This window comes from Protopterus annectens, chromosome 10.part0 (genome assembly GCF_019279795.1).
Source record: "Protopterus annectens isolate FY-2018-M chromosome 10.part0, PAN1.0, whole genome shotgun sequence".
In the NCBI taxonomy this organism is placed as follows: Eukaryota; Metazoa; Chordata; order Ceratodontiformes; family Protopteridae; genus Protopterus; species Protopterus annectens.
This window is the reverse complement of record NC_056744.1, coordinates 673,982,572-674,000,811: the sequence shown is the minus strand read 5'-3', so window position 1 is coordinate 674,000,811 and position 18,240 is coordinate 673,982,572. Positions and strand designations below refer to the sequence as shown.

The 18,240-nt window shown below is 44.7% G+C and overlaps 1 protein-coding gene across 1 annotated transcript in view; it reads right to left on the bottom strand.

Moving 5' to 3' along the window:
* C8A (complement C8 alpha chain) overlaps positions 1-18,240 on the bottom strand; it is a 597,456-nt gene that overhangs the window by 133,042 nt on the left and 446,174 nt on the right. The window lies entirely within an intron of this gene.

The window sequence follows — 18,240 nt, the reverse complement described above, 5'->3', positions numbered from 1 at the left end:
GGGTACTTTAGCATTGGCATTAGTGCATCTGTCCTATGACCCCACTGTTTGCATTTTCCCTCATATAGTGCAGTGGGATTTGCTGCCTTGGGGCCTACTGCATATTATGGTGCTGCCAGTACTGGACAAAGAGCTTCTGTTCTCCAACATAGCTGTCAGCTGTCTGCAGATATCCCAGTAGCCCACTCTATTCCCTAGCATGCATGCAGCAGGTCCATACCATATGCTGCCATAGTCTAGTACCCCATACAATTGTTATAAAGAAGAGTGACTTACCTTGTGCCTGCAGCAGTTGAGATCACAGTGCTTCAGGGTTGACTCTGTCAGATGCACGCAGTACACAACCAATACATGGTACAGTACAGATTGTATGGTATGGCTGGCATCCTTTTTACTATGTATGTGAGTTGGAGTGAGGAGTCAGTCCTTAGGTTCCTAGGATGTCAGTGCATGTGCTATGCTTTGCCTCCTTGCCAAGGCCAGGGCATACAGAGCATGCCTATGTCTACCTACAAGGACAGACTGTGGGACCTTGGCACTGGTGGGGGCTGTGTGTTCCTTCTCTGTGATGTTCCTGCCGCAGCTGTTTCTGCAGGATGATACTGTGTAGCATGGCACATACTGTGAACATGTGAGCATAAGTGGCTGAAGAGTACTGCAGGGCTCCACCAGATATATTGAGGCAGTGGAACTGTGACTTGAGCAGCCCAAACAAATGCTCTATGATGTTCCTAGCTTGTGTGTGTGCATCATTATCGCCTTCCTCAGTAGGTGTGTGTGAATTTTTGATGGGTGTCATCATCCATGGTTCCAGTGCATAGCCAGAATCCCCCGGTAGATGGCTGTACATGATGTCCACCCTGGCAAATGTCTTGTACAGCTGTGATGCATGTCAGATGTGGGAGTCGTGATAACTGCTAGGGCTTCTGGCACACACATTCATGATAATGCCCTGGGAATTGCACATGACCTGGGAGTTGATGGAGTGATAGCCCTTGTGGTTGACGTAGGCTCTACCTTCCTAACCATGTGGTGCTTTGATGTGCACATGAGTGCAGTCTATGACACCCAGTACCTCAGGGTAGTGTGCTACATGGTGGAAGAGATGCATATTGCTGGCCCTCTCCTCAGGGGTTTTGGGTAAATATATGTGCTCACTGGCATGCTTGCACAGCATCCAGGAACTGGTGGAGTACCCTGGATGCAGATGCCTGTGAGACCCCCATCATGTCTCCAGTAGGTCTTTGAAAAGTACCTGTAGCTAGTATTCTAAAGGCTACACATACCATTGTTTCCACTGGGATGGGTTCCCCTCTATTAGCTCTGGGTCTGAGTTGAGGGTGGCAAAGCTCGGTGAGTTCTTCTAGAGTGTCCCTGCCCACCCTGTAGCGCTGTACTATTGCCAACTCATGTAGCTCCTAAAAGGTTACCCTGAGCCTGAACAATCTTCTCCTTCTCAGTCTAGGTCTGTTGTCAGCAGAAGCACCAGCACTGAGCCAGCCTCTATCCCATACATATGTAGCAGAGCAGCAGCATCCCCTATCATTTTGTCAGTATGTGGGAAAAATCGGATTGAAGGGTGTATGCATACTTTATAGTGGTGTGCTACAGATGCAGCCTGTGTGATTGGCTGACTATGATGTATTCCACTTGGCAGGTTTATCATTGCAGGTTTTGAATGGTCCAGTGTTAGTGGCGCAGGGCTTATCTGCCATTTATACTTGATTGGCTTTCCCAGGCTATTTCCTTGTATTTTTTTTTTATTTCTTTCACTGCTAAGCACTGGGGTATGGCGCGCAAACCTGTGGTGCTAGTATAAACAGTGCTCAGCAGTTTAGACACACCCCCATACATGGACATGCTCAACTTAGCTTAAACCAGCTAAAACATGTGCCCCACTGCTAAACAAAGCTTAGCAACACTGGACATACTCCCCTTCTTAGCTGTACGTAGCTGAGTGTAAACAGGCACCTCTGAGCTGCAACCCGCTTAAACACAGCGTGATACACTGCCTTTGATATCAGCTACCTGTTCTACTAAAACCAACACAGTTCTCCTCCTACACAGGTTTTACCTGCAGACACAGTGGCCTATTTTTGCTATTCAGTAACCTCAGCTCATTTGCATACAGATCCTTGCATATTCCCTGGACACTTCACTAATCCAGGGTCTGCCTCCTTAGCAGCCACTGAAACCTGCCATTGTACACTCTGCATGCTGGACACTATAATGGATTATTTTTGCAAATGTCTTATTTTCAGTTTTTCAACATTTTAATATATTTTGTTTTGCATTATGGCATGTTTGCATGGTGCTGTGTGCCGCGGAAACGTAATATGTGTATTAAAAAATAGTATTTTATAATAATTTACATTGCTTTTAGGACTCAGTAGGCATAGTTTTGGCCATTTACATGCCTACATTACAATATCCAACCTTCTTTTTGAGCTTTTACAGCCACTGTTTAATTTTTTACATTTCTGTATACTGTTACTTTCCATGTAGATTTCTGACACCAACACACCTTTTACACAGATACCATCCAGCTTATTGCATTGCAATTCACCCTCATTTGAATGGATTTTACCTGCTTATGAGATGATTTGCATTCCACAGGCACTTCTGTGTCTGCAGACTCGTTTACGCCCCACTGCTCTAATTACTGGATTGCCCGGCTGCTGGTATCCATCTTGGGGCCATGCCACTATGCCTACATGGAAAATCACTCCATGTAGGCTTTGTTGAATTTCCTCCTCTATTTACAATAACTTGACAAATCACATTTAGAAAGTGAGTTGCTTATGGGGGAAATTCAATAAAGCCTACATGGAGTGATTTTCCATGTAGGCATAGTGGCACGGCCCCAACACAGAAACCAGCAGTTAAGTGATCCAGTAAACAGAGCAGAGGGGCATGCACGAGTGTGCGGACATGGAAGTGTCTCTGGAATGCAAATCACCTCATAAGCAGGTGAAATCTAAGCAAATGAGGGCGATTTGCAATCCAATAAGCTGCACAGTACCCATGTAGGAGGTGTGTTGGTGTCAGAAATGTACACAGAATGTAACTATGTAAAGAAATGAAAAAAAATTAAATAGGGGCTGTAAAGCCCAAAAAGAAGGTTAGATATTGCAATGTAGGGATGGAAATGGCCAAAAATATGCCTAGTGAGTCCAAAAAGCAATGCAAATTATTGTAAAATATTTTTTAATTCACATATTACATTTGCGTGGCATGCAGCAATGCACAAACATGCCATTATGCAAAAAAAATATATTACTATTAAACTGTTGAAAAATTGAAAATAAGACATTTGCAAAAATAATGCATTATAGTGCTCTGCATGCATAGTGTACAATGGCAGGTGTCAGTGGTTGCTAAGAAGGCAGGCCCTAGAGTAGCCAAGTATCCAAGAAATATACAAGGCTTTGTATGCAAATGAGCTGGGGTTAATGTATAGCAAAATTGGGCTACTGTGTCCACAGATAAAACCTGTGTAGGGCCAGAATTGTGTTAGTGGTAGTAGATCAGATAGCTGACATCAAAAGGGGGTGTGACACACTGTGTTTAAGTGGATTGGAGCTCAGTGGCACCACTTTGTGCTCAGCTAAGCACAGCTAAGTGTGTGTGTGGGGGGGGGGGGGTCCAGTGCTACTAAGCTTTGTTTAGCTGCGGGGCACATGTTTTAGCTGGTTTAAAATAAGTTGAGTGTGCCTGTGCATGGAAGTGCATCTAATCTGCTGAGCACTGTTTACACTAGCATCGCAATTTTGCGTACCATGCTCCAGTGCTTAGCAGTGAAAAAATAAAAAAAAAATACAAGGACATAGCCTGGGAAAGCCAATCAAGTAGAAATGACTGATAAGCCCTGTTCCAATGACAGTGGACCATTCTCACTCGAGGCACTCCTTAAAATGGAGAACATCAACATCTGTGCAGTGACAGAGACCTGGTTCAAGGCTCCAGAGAGCACCCCTGCATTACCAGGCTATAATTCATACCACACCTTTCGGCCCCCTAACCTGGACTGAAACACTAAAGGTGGAGATGTGTCCATATTTATTAAGGATATCCACACCTCCAGGCTAGTTGCTCAACGTAACGCATCCAAAATTATTCAAGTGCAGCTAACACTGGGCAAGACTGCAATCCAGGTTGTAGCTTATAAAAGATCCCCTCCATGCCCCAGGATTCCCACTCTTTGTTTACTAAGATACTGGAAAATATTAAGGTACAATCCAATACCTTAATTATGGGCGATTTCAACTACCCCACCATCAACTGGGAAAACTACTCATGTACCAACTCATTCACTCAACGTTTTCTGGAATTCATAAATTCTAAAGCCTAGGATCAGCTTGTCTACACCCCCACCAGGGGCAGCAATATCCTGGACCTGGTCATTACCAATATGGGTAGCTGGTGTTCCATGCCAGAGGTCAACTCCTCGCTGGTCAGATCCGACTACAAGCTAATCACCCTAGATATCCATATCTCACCCCCACCCTGCATTAAGGAAACCACCGTCAAAAACTACTCCAAAGCCAACTTCATGCTTCTTAAGACAGAAGTGGCAAACTTCATGACACCCATGCAGATGGAAAATAGAGGTACGACTGCTGAATCTTACACAAATGCATTGTATAAGCACATACATGAGTGCATGGATCGGGCCATCCCCAACAGAACCAAGACACTATCCTCCAAAAAAAGGAAGCCAATCTGGTGGTCCCCTGCCATAAACAAACTCTATAACAAAAGGAAGAAGCTTTTGCAAAAAAAGAGTAAAATCCCAAGATTGGAAGAACTTCCTGGTCAGCCTCAGCAAGAAGCTGAGATCTCTCATAAAATCCTCCAAGGCCGGTTATGAAAATAAAATCGCCACTGATTCGAAAGACAACCAGAAAGCATTCTATAGCTATGTCAAGAATCTCAATGGCAACTCTCAGATCTGTGCTACAGCACAATGGCGCTAAATATACAGAACCAACCGATATTGCCAATATCCTGGCAGATAGTGCTAACTTTACCCCCCCTCTCACCCTCCAAAGGGCCCATCTTTATACCGGAAGAATGCAAAGCCCCTGTAATCATGGATAAACAAGTAAAGACCACACTCTCCAAAGCCAAGAACACAGCATCCATGGGACCAGACAACATCCCAGGCTGTGTACTCCACAAACTATAGAACAAACTGGCACCCCATCTAAGTACTATATTCAATCATAGCCTCACCTCAGGCTATGTGCCTACTGAATGGCGCACAGGGATGGTTAGCCCACTACACAAAGGGGGTGCCACCACAGACCCCAGAAACTACTGCCCCATTAGCCTGGTCTGCAAGGCCATGGAACGTATCATCTTGGATCTTATAAACAAAGACATAGGTAACCTCCAAACCCTGGACCCCACTCAGTTTTGGTTTGCAAAAGTTAGATCATGTCTACTAAACCTGACTGACTTCTTTGAAGCAGTCACTAGAGCTGTAGACAAGGCAAGGTAGTACACACAGCCAATCTTTACCTTGCCAAGGCTTTCAAAACCATCCCACACTCTGGAATTCTAGATAAACTCACTAAACTGGTCATAAATCCCTATGTCACAAGATGGGTGGCCAACTGGCTCATTGTCAGAACCCCCACAGTAAAAGTAGCCGACTCCAAGTCCAACCTCAGAGCAGTGATGAGTGGAGTACCACAGGGTTCGGTCCTGGATCCTCTCCTGTTCCGCATCTACTTCTCTGAAGTGCAGACCAACACAGAGGTTCTTTGGCTAACAAAGTTCTGAGATGACCGCAAACTGGGAACCATAATAGAATCACCTAATGATGTAGACATTCTACAAAAGAGCCTCACAGAGACAGATGCTTGGTGTCAAAGTCAAGGCCTCAAACTCAATGCCAAGAAGTGCATTGTCATCCCCTTTGGGAAAAACTCGGTACCTTTGAACTACCACATAGGTGGTAGCTCATTAAACACTGAAAGTGTGATAAGAGACCTCGGGACACAGGTGGACAGTAGTCTCTCCTTTGATAACCACATCGCTTCAGTAGTTAGGAAATCCTTCTACATGGCACACCTCATCACAAAAGGGTTCTCCTCTAGAAAAAAGGATGTCTTTGTTCCTCTCTACTCATCCTTCATCAGACCCATTATAGAGTACACTGCCCTGTTTGGCATGTATCTCACAAGACACCTACAACAATTGGAAAGCCCACAGAAATACCTCACTACGAGGATTACTGGCCTCAAACAGATGTCATGCGCAGACCGTCTCAAAATATTCCAGCGCTACTACTTCGCATATCGCCTACTCAGAGATGATGTCTGCCTAACATACAAAGCTATGTCAAACCCAGAGCTGCTGGACATGCTACACTTAAAGAAATCCCAATCTCTCCAAACCACATGCTCCAGGGACCTAAACCTTGTCACCACAATAAACAGAACATGATGGAGGGATAGATTCTTGTCCCAGAGACTTCCCATACTCTGGAACAAACTACCCCTTCATGTCAAGCAAAACTCCTCATTGGCCTTCTTTAAGAAAAACCTTGACGACTGGATTGGAAATAGAAAATTCACCCCAGGGATCACTTCAGTGGCACTGCTTGACAGGGGCACAGGAAAATAATTTTCTTTGGTGGAGAAAGCCAGGGAACCTTTTTGGCTAGGCTTATATAGGCCCCAGGGCCGATAACCTAGTACCTACCTGTGAGCCTATGAACCTATGACAGTCCCATCAGGTGGCATGCATCATAGTCAGCCAATAACACAGGCTGTATCTGCAGCACACTACTATAAAGTATGCATACACCCTTCAATCTGATTTTTCCCACATACTCTGCACCACTGAAGTACACACTTGGGAATTTTAATGACAAAATGATAGAAGCTGCTGCTGCACTTCGGCACCTGTATGTGCTAGATGCTGAGGCCAGTGATGCTGCTGATGCTAACAATAGGCCTAGACTGAGAAGGAGAAGAGTGCTCAGGCCCAGGATAACCTTCCAAGGGCTACATGAGCTGGATATAGAGCACTACAATGTGGACAGGGACATATTACAAGAACTCACTCAGCTTTGCTGCCCTCAACTCAGACCCACAGCCAATAGAAGGGAACCCATCCCAGTGGAAACAAAGGTATGTGTATCTCTTAAAATACTAGCTACAGGTACTTTTCAAAAACCTACTGGGGACATGATGGAGGTCTCACAGGCATCTGCATCTAGGGTACTCCACCAGTTCCTGGATGACATGCAAACACATGCCAGTGAGCACATATATTTACCCCAAACCCGTGAGGAGAGGGCCAGCAATATGCATCTCTGCCACCATGTACCACACTACCCTGAGGTACTGGGTGCCACAGACTGCACTCCTGTGCACATCAAAGCACTACCTGGTGAGGAGAATAGATTCTATCTCAACTGCAAGGGGTATCTCACCATCAACTGCCAGGTCATGTGCAATGCCCAGGGCATTATCATGAATGTGTGTGTTGGCAGCCCTGGCAGTTATCATGTCTCCCACATCTGGCACACATCACAACTGTACCAGATGTTTGCCAGGGGGACATCCTGTACGGCCATCTACTGAAGGATGCTCTCTATGCACTGAAGCTGTGGATGATGACACCCATCAGAAATGCACACACACCTACCAAAAATGCTATAATGAGGCACACACACAAACTAGGAGCATCATAGAGCATGTGTTTGGGCTGCTCAAGTCACGGTTCTGCTGCCTCGATATATCTGGTGGAGCCCTGCAGTACTCTCCAGTCACATGTGCACACATGTTCACAGTATGTGCCATGCTACACAATATGCTCCTGTGGAAACTGCTGCAGCAAGAATATCACAGGAAAGGGACACACCCCCCCCCACCAGTGCCAAGGTCCCCACATCCACAGGGGGACTTGGAGGAGGATCCCATTGAGCCTGTCCTTGTAGGCAGGCATAGGCATGTCCAGTATGCCTTGGCCTTGGCAAAGAGGCAACACATAGCACATGCACTGACATCCTAGGGACCTAGGGACTGACCACATTCTGACTCAGATACATAGTACAAAGGATGCCAGCCACACCACACAACCTGTAATTTACCATGTATTGGCTGTGTACTGCATGCATGTAACAGAGTCAGCCTCGAAGCACTGTGATCTCAACTGCTGCAGGCACAAGGTAAGTCACTCTTCTTTACAACAAATGCATGGAGTACTAGACTATAGTAACATATGTATGGACCTGCCGCATGTATGCTAGAGAATAGAGTGGGCTACTGGGAAACCTGCAGACAGCTAACAGCTATGTGGAGCAACAGGAACTCTCTGACCAACTCTGCCCCTCCACAATATGCAGTAGGCTCCAAGGCAGCAAAACCCACTGCACTATGTGAGGGAAAAGACAAACAGTGGGTTCATAGGACAGATGCATGACTGTCAGTGCTGGAGTCCTCTACCCTTAACACACTTGTGTTCCCATACAGCTGCAGTAACATTATGTTTACAAGGTAATAACAGCAGACCACAGAATCCCAGGGCTGTCCCAATCAACCTGGTAACATGTTCCATTTACACTACATGCAGAGGTCAATGTGCTATGTATGTCTGTGCTTGATAGTGACAGGAATTAAACTGCACTGTGTGGTGGCTGCTGTGGCTTAGTGGGTTAATTACATTAGCATGGTTGATGGTGTTCATGGTTCAAGACTGCGCTTACTATTTTGCATGTGAGCCACACCTATGGTAGGAGTTCTACTGCAATGTGTCTGTCTTGCTTATGTGTGTGTAATGCTAATGCATTTTAAGGCCCATGACTACTTGTTAACCCCCACATTGGCTTACTTTACAGGACCTGCTGATGTCATCCACTTTAGAAGCACATTGAGACACTCTCTGAACAAATAAGCTCAGTGGCACACACAGTAAAGACATAGTATTAAAGTTTAGTCATCTAGATAGGTAGGGATTTTAATCCCAGCAACAGTAACTGTGTGTGTGTATAAGTAGATCCTCATACAACAATGCGTCTGTCCTGCCTATATGTGTGCAATGCTAATACATGTTAAGGCCTGTACCTACCTGTTAGTTAACCACCACATTGGCATACTTTACAGGGCCTGCTGATGTCATCAACCTTAGAAGCACAGTGAGACACACTGCAGATGCAATAGCTCTGTGGCTCATGCAAAAAGTATGTAGTACTATAGTGTATAAAATTAGGTAGGGTCTACTCCCAAAACTGGCAAATGTATGAGTGTGTGTGTATATCCCTTTGCAGCAGTGTGGCTGTCTTGCCTGTGTGTGTGTGTGATGGTTATGCAATTTTAAGGGCCTCTTAATCCCCCCCCCCAAATTGGCAACCTTTTCAGGGCCTACTGATGTCGCCCACCTTAGAAGCACAGTTAGACACTCTCCAAACACATAGGCTTGGTGGTGCATGTGATAAGTATGTAGTATTGTAATATATATAATTAAATAGACAGGTATTCTAATCTCAAAACTCATAACTCTGTGAGCGTGTGTGTGTGTGTGTGTGTGTGTGTGTGTGTGTGTGTGTGTGTGTGTGTGTGTGTGTAAGCATATCCTCCACAGCAGGGTGGGTGATGATTATGCAATTTTAAGGGTCTCTTAACCTCCCCTTTCAGGACCTACTGATGTTATCCACCTAAGAAGAATAGTTAGACACTCTCTAAACATGATAGCTCCGTGGCACATGAGATAAGTACATAGTACTATTGTTTATATAAGTAGAAAGGTAGAGTTTTTATTCTCAAAACTGGCAACTCTGTGACTGTATATGTGTGTGTGTAAGCATATCCCCTCACAGCAGCGTGGCTGTCTTGCCTATGTGTGTGCAATGGTCATACAATTTTAAGGGCCTGTGCATACCTGTTAACCCCCCATTGGCAACCTTTATAGCACCTGCAGATGTCATCCACCTGAACAGTAGTGGCAGAGACTCCAAAAACGCATAAGCTCAGTGGCGCATGCGATATGTATGTAGCACTATAGTATGTACAAGTAGACAGGTAGGGGTTCTAATCCCAACAAGGGCAGTTTGTGTGTGTGTGTGTGTGTGTGTGTGTGTGTGTGTGTGTGTGTGTGTGTGTGTGTGTGTGTGTGTGTATGTGTCCGTGTGTGTGTGTGTGTGTGTGCGCACATATATCCTCTTGCACCAGTGTGAGTGTGTTAGAGTTACCACCTGTCTCATTGTGTAAGTAGCAGTTCATGTTTGGCCAGGTATGTCCTGTAAAAATAACTGAAACAATACAAATGCCCCAAGAGTGTAGGACAACAAACATTCATTACATTATTGAAATAGTTGCATAAAACAGTAATTTTACATCATAAACACCTAAATGTTTTGATAAATAGCATAATCTATGCAAACTACAAAAAATAAGCTGTTTATTTAAAAAAAAAAGTGAGGTTCTGTACGTTGCACTTGTTGTAGGTATGGTTTGTCCTGCCCGCTCTCACATTACTACAAAAAGTGTCCCACATTGGGCATTTGATAAGTTGGCAACTGTAGTCTAACTTGCCTATGTGTGTGCAATATGTATACATGTTGAGGCTCCGTGAGTAGCTGTTGCCTCTAAATAACCCACATGTATCTAGTCATGAATGCTACCCACCACCACCTACATTTGTAGGTACTGACCAAATGTGCGGATGACTTGGGTGCTGTCTGTCATTGACTCCCCAAAAGTTGTTAACATACTGCAAGAGGGTCTTACATCAACTATGGACTGGTGCCAAGGTCCAGGACTCAAGCTAAACACAAAAAACTGTATCATCATACCAGTCAGCAAAGACACAGCGCCACTGTTTACCACATCAATGGCAACCCCCTAAACACACAACCTGTGTTGAGACACCTGGATACTCAGGTTGATAACAATTTTGCATTCAACCATCATGTAGCAGCAGTGATTTGAAAAGCCTTGCAGGTGGTTCATCTCATAGTTAAAGGGACTGGATCCAGAAAAAAGGTGGCCATTATCTCTCTATACTCCTCACTCCATGCACCAATATTTTACTATAATGCCCTATTTGGTATATACCTTTCCAGACATCTGCACCAACTGGAAAGGCCATGGAAATACCTCACAAAGGTAATCCATGGCCTCCAAAACCTGTCCCATGCAGACAGGCTCAAATCACTATTGCTCCACTTGGTATTAGATAGGTTGCTCAGAGGTGGGCTGTGTTATGCCTACAAGGCAATGTTGGACCCTGCCCTACTACAGTTGCCCCATATCTGTAAGTATAACCCCTCATGCATTACCTGCCTGACAGGCCTGAATCTGATATATGACATCAACACAAACTGCTGAAGAGACAGATTTGTCTTCCAGAGGTTGCTCTGTCTCAGGAATACACTTCCCATACACATCAAACAGAAATACACTTCCCATACACGTCAAACAGAGTACCATGCTGAGCCTCTTCAAGCACAACTGTGATGAGTGAAACCACAATTCGGTCCCAGGGGTCCCACCTGTGTCCCTCATTGACAGTTGCAATAGGTGTGGACTGATGTTTCTTTCTGGTGATAAAATAATAGTTAGCCTTGTAAGTGACCTAGGGCCATTACTCTACTAAACTCCTATGATCCTATGAACCTATGATCCTACTGAACTCCCAGGTGACATGCATCAAGGGTAGCATGCTGTGCCATAGGGTATGCATGCAAGATTACACTGTCTGCCCCCATTATCCCTGATAGACTGTTCTATACAAATGCACCTAGATAAACATGCACATATACAGCCATACTTCAGCAGTCACATTTCTATATTGCCACCATGCCATCCTGAGCTGCTGTATTGATATCAGCTCTCCATGGTGCATGCACACAAACCCCTGGAACCAAAACAAAAAAAATGTGTGGGTGACAACAGTCAGTCAGCAATACTACCATCAATGCAGCACCATGGAACAAAGGTACATACACTTTGTGTACTAATGACACATGCCAGCAGACAGCACCTTACAGGGCATAACACTGCTGCAATACATACTGACATTAAATGTACTATAGTCACCTTGTGCATCAGACACATATTTGCATGTCCCTGCATCGATGGTATGGATGGCACCACCATGCCCAGGGTCAGATGCGGTACTACTTGCTGATGTTGACTGCTGTCTGCTGGGTCCGTCTCCCTCACTGGACCACCCAGGACCATGTGCCCATAGCCTGCCCTTCGTGGTATGGACAGCGACCTCCCTTCTGTAGTGCTGGTGTTACTGCCACTATGGGAGCATGACTGTGCACGGTCATAGGACTCTCAGCTGATGGTGGTGCTGACCTATGTCCAAGTGTCCAACTACCTACTCCCACCACATGTTCCAGCACAGACAATGCACAGTTAAGAACTGACAATGTCTCACCCCACCTTCTATCCACTACATTAGTGAAGTGATGCATGGCATCACCAATGTTGTGGATGGAGTCAAGCATGCCAGACAGTGATGCACCTATGATCCTGAGCATCCATCTGGTGTTGGGTTCAGAATGTGCCTGTGGCTCCATGATGGACCAAAACATGCATCAAGTGACTCCTGATGTGACACTTACAACAGTTTGTGGATGGGCAGAAGTCCTCCTTCGAGTATCCCTGTCAATCTACCTGTGTGGGACTTTGCCAGCTCTCTGGCAATGACTAGTGTCTACAGTTACAGATGCCATAGTTGCCACACTCTCCTGTTTGATGCCACCACCCTCTGATTGTCCATTATCTGTGGCCACAGTGAACTGGGTATGTGTGAGCATACTGACTATGTGCGGAGACATTGGGGAAGGAAGTGGTATGTCAACCCATGAGACAATTTCAACCCCACACAACTCCACCTGTGCCTCATTATGGCCACCATCATCATCAGAGTCCAATGAGACTCTGACATCAGGTTGTGAGGGGGGCACACTCCAACCTCCATGGTCACTTGTGAGGAGGAAGACATCACCATCATCATCTTTCGGCTGTTCCCGTTAGGGGTCGCCACAGTGGATCATCTGTTTCCATTTCTTCCTGTCCTCTGCATCTTGCTCTGTCACACCAACCACCTGCATGTCCTCTCTCTACACATCCATAAACCTTATCTTAGGCCTTCCTCTTTTCCTGTTACCTGGTAGCTTCATCCTTAGCATCTTTTTCCCAATATACTCAGCATCCCTCCTCAGCACATGTCCAAACCAATGTAATCTTGCCTCTCTGGCTTTGTCTCCAAACCTTCCAACCTAGGCTGACCCTCTAATATACTTATTCCTAATCCCGCCCACCCTCTTCACACCCAGTGCAAATCTTAACATCTTTAACTTTGCCACATCCAGCTCAAACTTCTGCCTTTTTGTCAATGCCACTGTCTCCAACCCATATAACATAGCTGCTCTCACTACCCTCTTGTAGACCTTCTTTTTCACTCTTACTGGTACTCGTCTGTCACAAATCACTCCTGACACTCTTCTCCACCCACTCCATCCTACTTGTACTCTTTTTCACCTCTCTTCCACACTCACCGTTACTCTGAACTATTGATTCCAAGTATTTAAACTCATCCACCTTTGCCACCTCTACTCCTTACATCCTCACCATTCCTCTATCCTCCCTCTCATTCACACACATATATTCTGTCTTAGTCCTGCTGACCTTCATTCCTCTTCTCTCTAGAGCATATCTCCATCTCTGCAGGGTCTCCTCCACCTGTTCCCTACTCTCACTACAGATCACAATGTCATCTGCAAACATCATAGTCCACGGGGACTCCTGTCTCTGATCTCATCTGTCAACCTGTCCATCATCACTGCAAATAAGAAAGGGCTCAGAGCTGATCCTTGATGTAACCCCAACTCCACCTTAAACGCATCCATCACTCCCACTGCAGACCTCACCGCTGTCACACTACCCTCGTACTGGTCTCTATACTCCTCTCATCCCAACCCTCTCCCTATTAACTTACATGGTTTTTCCCAACTTATTCTTTCTCCCACTAGAATTGGCTATCCCCTACAAAAAGATAGTACCATAGACTGGATACTTACAAACAAAGACCCTACCAACTATTCCGTGGGGACCCTCCCCAACGACCTTAGTGACCACCTCATTACCTTTATAACAAAACATAAATGCCCAAATACTCACCCCCTCCTAACCAGACTTGTTAGGAACAGTAAGAATTTCATCCCGGATCAATTTCTTGCTGACCTTAAAGCATGCAACTGGTCTATCCTAAAAACCCTTCCCTTAGAAGAAAGTGTATCCCATTTTAATGACACTTTCCTCAAAATACTGGACTCCCATGCTCCAAAACGACTCATTAGAATCAGGGATCGTATCGCACCTTGGCTATCTAATGACACAAAAAATAAAATTAAACTCAGAAACCTGGCATGGAACAAATGGAGAACCACTAAAACCCCCCTAGACCGTAACAAATTCCTTCAGCTTAGAAATTCAACTAAAGCAGCTGTTACATCCGATAAAAAGCAATATTTCTATCACCTCCAAGATAAGCATCAAAACAACCCTAAAAAATTTTGGGCTGGCTTCAACCAACTCCTCCACCCAGGTAAATCTTCCACCCCCCACACCTGCAACACTTATGGATAAAGATCCAAGTGAGATAGCAAACTCTTTCAATTCTTTTTTTACTGAGACTATCCAGTCCCTCGCCAGTCAGCTTACCTCCTCCCCCTCGGCCGCAACCACCCCCAAGGTTCCTAATCAACCTGCCTTCAACTTAGCACCCACCTCTACCTCCTATATCCGTACCCTTCTAAAAAAACTTAAACCAACCACCCTAGCGGCTGACCTACTTCCGGCAAAATACTTGCAAATAGCAGCTGATGCCATTGCTTACCCTGTATCTATCCTTATTAACCGTTCAATCTCTGAAGCCTCTATCCCCTCTATCTGGAAAACCTCCTATATTATTCCTCTCCACAAAGGAGGTCCCTCCACTGATACATCTAATTATCGACCCATTGCAATCCTGTCCCCTCTATCCAAAATTATGGAACGCTGCATTCACAAGCAACTTATCACCCACCTTACCCAAAACAAACTCCTATCTAATTCCCAACACGGCTTTCGCCCACATCACAGCACCACCACTGCTCTTCTCTCCTTTGTTGACTCAATCAACTGCAACCGGAACAACAAATTAATTTCCTCTGCGCTCTTTCTTGACCTATCAAAAGCCTTTGATATGGTTAACCATAAACAACTTCTCCTCACACTTGAAACCTTCACCCTTAGCAAATCCACCATAAGTTGGTTCAACGCATACCTCTCTGGTAGAAAACAAGCAGTACAGTGGCATAATAGGATTTCAGACCTTCTTCCCACTAATATCGGTGTCCCTCAAGGATCTATCCTTGGTCCCCTTCTTTTCTCTCTCTTTATTAACGATTTACACTCAGTCCTTCCCAATACCACCTGCATCCAATATGCAGACGACTCTACCCTTATTTGTTCTGACGTCTCTCTCACCAACCTTCAAGCTACTACCCAAATCTGCTTCTCATTAGTCGAAAAATGGTTCTCAGACCTAAAACTCCTACTCAATCCAACCAAAACCAAATTACTTTTATTCTTCCCTTCTCCAGCAATACCTCCCAGTCTACAATTTCCCAGCACCCAAACTCCTACCTTTGTTGTCTCTGCTAACAATGGCACCAAAATCTATCCAGTCTCCCACACCAAGCTACTTGGGGTGACAATAGACCACAAACTTAGATTTGACATGCACGTGAATCTGACCACGAAAACACTGAACAAGAAACTCGGATCCATGTACAGGATAAAGAAATTCCTAACCCCTCACACCAAGCTAACCATTGCCAGAACTCACCTCCTCTCCACCCTCCTATATGCCTCCCCTATATTCTCCTTTCTTCACAAAAAAAGAGCTTAATAAACTATCCACTGCCTATCACCACATAGCTAGATTTATCACCGGTATGCCCTACCATACCCACCATTGCCTAAACCTTAGAACACTAGGATGGTTAGAATTGCCTAATGTTCTGAAACTTAACCAGCTTACTGAGGCATTCAAAATCATTAAACACCCTGACAAAACTCCCTCTCTAAACAACATTCTCACCTCCTATTCAAATCTATCATCCCTTAGGTCATCCAAAAGTAGTCAAGTATTGACCATCAAACCTAACAACTCAGGAGGGGATGCTCTCTATGCCAATTCCATTGGCAAGTTATGGAATGCCCTTCCAAGCAACCTTAGACAATTGACCACTCTGGACCAATTTAAAATTCACCTCCGAGCGTTTCTAAAAACCCAATGGTTATTCCCATGCCCTAACCCTGATTAATATCCCATGCCCATGACCCCATACGGCCTAGACTAGCCACTATGTAACCCAACTCAAATGGGTCACCTTATAACCTTTACAATCTATCTTACCAACTCCTTTCTTCCCAGGATTCCATCTTTTTTACTTACTTATTGTTCTTATCCAATATTAGAAGCGTACCAACTTATTGTACTAAATGTCTAATTTCTGTTGTATTGCTTGGAATATTTGCTCTTGTACCACTATTCTTTGGAACTTTTCCAATATCAGAAGAGTACTTAACGTATTATACTAAATGTTCAATTTCCATTGTAATGTTTGTAATATGTGCTCTTGTACCTCTGTTCCTTGGAGCTTTTCTCCCCGGGCCTCCACTGAAAACGGATATGTATCCAGCTGGACTATCCCGGTCAACAAATGTAAAATAAAAATAAATAAAATAAATAAAATAAATAAATATCCTGTACAACTCTTACATACTTCTCTGACACTCCCGACTTCCTCATAGAATACCACAACTCCTCTCTAGGCACCCTGTCATGACTACATTAATACATGCACTATTATGTCTGCTGATCTACACGCACACATACAGGTGAGGTGCCACAACTGCATTATACATACCACACCTTATTACTGATCCCATTCACAACACACAAGCAGACCACAACAGACATAGACAAGACAGGCCCTTAACAAAATGCAGTGCAGCTACATCCAGTTAATGTTGCCAGTACTATACACCTGTGAGATAAGCGACATGTTAGTGTATACAATGGACCTTCACCTAAAAAACAGTGCACCCATCTCTACCATACTATTGCCCCAGTATTGCAGACTGCATACACCTTCACAAAAATGCGTGCAAATATGTTACAGCTCCTGCAAATATGCTACTGTGATTACCAATTCAATGCACTGCAGTAAACCCCAACACAACTGAACATACAAGTATTGTACTATGGCTAAGCTTAACAGTTCTGTCCATGGCAAACTGGTAGCCCTTAACATTCCAATGGTATAGATAAGCCATTACAAAACAGATTCATACTCACTGGCTACAGGATGTTGGACTCTGGCCACACCAGATGTACCTACAGAATTGTGGGGGAGAAATATTGTCAGCAAACACAAATGTGGCAGTGGTACAGGATAAGATGTGCGTATATCAATATGTACAGTACAAACTGTGATACTGCCTACATTGCAGACATTCGGAGTATGTGTGGACACATGTGCGTTACAACCCCCCCAATGCAGATTGACTTGACATCCTTGTATAGGTATACAGAGGCTGCCACTATGATTGCTACAGTATTAAAGTGATGACCACAGGAGGCTTACCTGGACACTCCTCTGCTGTGGAAGCTGTGCCACCCACCTCCATGATGTATGGGGTGATGGAATGCTTGCAAGCTGGTGGCTGAACCGTAGTTTGCAAGGAACTCCTCTGTGTTTGAGAGTGGTTGTTGTGTTTCAGGCCCTCCACTGGTACCAGCATGGTCCCTGGCCACAAATGTGACCCTTCACCATGCAGCATTTATCATATTGGTGGCCTAGTGTCGGACCTGCTCATACCTTCTGTCCTGTAGCCCAACGTGATTTACTGATGCAACAAGGTCTGCTCACAGTACAGCTCATTGTTCCTGCATATGGCAACTCCTCAACAGCTAGATGGCATTATGCAGTCTGAGGCCAACTATGACTTCATTCTCGGCTGCAGAAAAAAGTGGTTTCCCCTATATGTACATCACTCCTGAAAGACAAGAAGAGGGGAACACATCACAAGACCACATACATTGCTCTTCATTATGTACACATTCTGCACATCCACATTTGTCAGCACTATCCTCCGCTAACTCCGACATCATAACCTGCCATCTCTTACCACAGTATGTATGCAGCTATCGGCAACA